The following is a 1505-nucleotide window of genomic DNA, read 5'->3' on the forward strand; positions in this document are numbered from 1 at the left end:
CAGCATCCCTAAACATGTTCCAGTCAGTGCTCTCGAAACAGTCCTAATCAGCAGAGATGGCTTCTGCTGGCCAGGTTTTCACCTGCTTCAGAACCGGTTTTGAGCGCCTGACGAGTGGTCTGTATGCTGGAATTAGCATAACAGAGATGTGGTCTGAGTAGCCGAGGTGGGGGCGGGGCTCTGCCCGATATACGCCGGGGATGTTTGTGTAAACAAGATCCAGCGTGTTTTCCCCTCTCGTTGCAAAGTCCACATACTGATGAAATCTAGGAAGCACTGACTTGAGATTTGCATGGTTGAAATCTCCAGCAAAAATAAACAGTCCATCCGGGTGTGTATTTTGCAGTTCACTGATCTTTGTATACAATTCCCCTAGCGCTTCCTTAGCATTAGCGCTAGGTGGAATGTACACTCCGATAATGAAAACAGTGGTGAATTCCCGTGGTAAATAAAAAGGTCTGCATCTAACAGTCACAAACTTTACTAGCAATGAGCAATAACTAGAAACTAGAACAGAGTTCTTGCACCATTTCGTGTTGATGTAAACACACAAGCCACCACCGCAAGTCTTTTAGAGCTGCATTTCTGTTGGCGCGAAACAAGGCTAGCCCGTCTAGCTGAATAGCGGCGTCCGGTAATCTGTCGCTGAGCCATGTCTCCGTGAAAACAAAGACACAGCAGTCTCTAACCTCACGCTGTGTAGCCTGCTGTAGTCGGATGTAGTTCAGTTTATTGTCCAGAGAGCAGACGTTGGATAGGATGATGGACAGGAGAGCTGGCTGGCTAGGGTTTGTTTTTAGCCTAGCACAGACTCCAACCCGCTTGCCGCGCTTCCGCTTCCTCGCGCACCGCTTCCGATGTCCCCTTCTCCGGCCGCCGGCATCAGGCAACGCCGAGGCTTTGAGGCCTGGTTCGCGCAGCAAGCCGAGGTCGCGTAGCTTTTCCCGCAGCTCAACGTGGATGTCGTTACCCGGGTTATTTAGGAACAAAAGTGTCTGGCTGTTGTATGTACAGACACAAGTCACGACGGTATCCATACACGGAGTAAAATAAACGTGTTACACACAAAACGTAAACAACGTAGCACTCCGGAGCGACCGCTGCGTGCTACTGCCACGCTGCCATCTTGGATCTCCATGACTGCCTGTTATTACTTGCCTATGTGTCTTCATGTTGCCATAAACATGACACATCAAGACCCTGCTGCCCCCCTCACTGGACCCACTGCAATTTGCATACTGTCCTAACCGCTCAACGGACGATGGCATCTCCACTACACTCCATCTTGCCCTCACACACTTGGACAAGAAGGACACATACGTTCGAATGCTGTACATAAATTTCAGCTCAGCATTCAACACTATAATCCCCCAACAACTGATCAGGAAGTTGAGTCTGAACACCTCCCTCTGCAACTGGAAGGCCTCAGTCAGTACGGATCGGGAACTGCACCTCCAGCACCACCACACTGAGGCCCCACAAGGCTGTGTGCTCAGTCCCCTGCT

The sequence above is a fragment of the Clarias gariepinus genome, chromosome 2, assembly GCF_024256425.1.
Source record: "Clarias gariepinus isolate MV-2021 ecotype Netherlands chromosome 2, CGAR_prim_01v2, whole genome shotgun sequence".
NCBI classification, from domain to species: Eukaryota; Metazoa; Chordata; class Actinopteri; order Siluriformes; family Clariidae; genus Clarias; species Clarias gariepinus.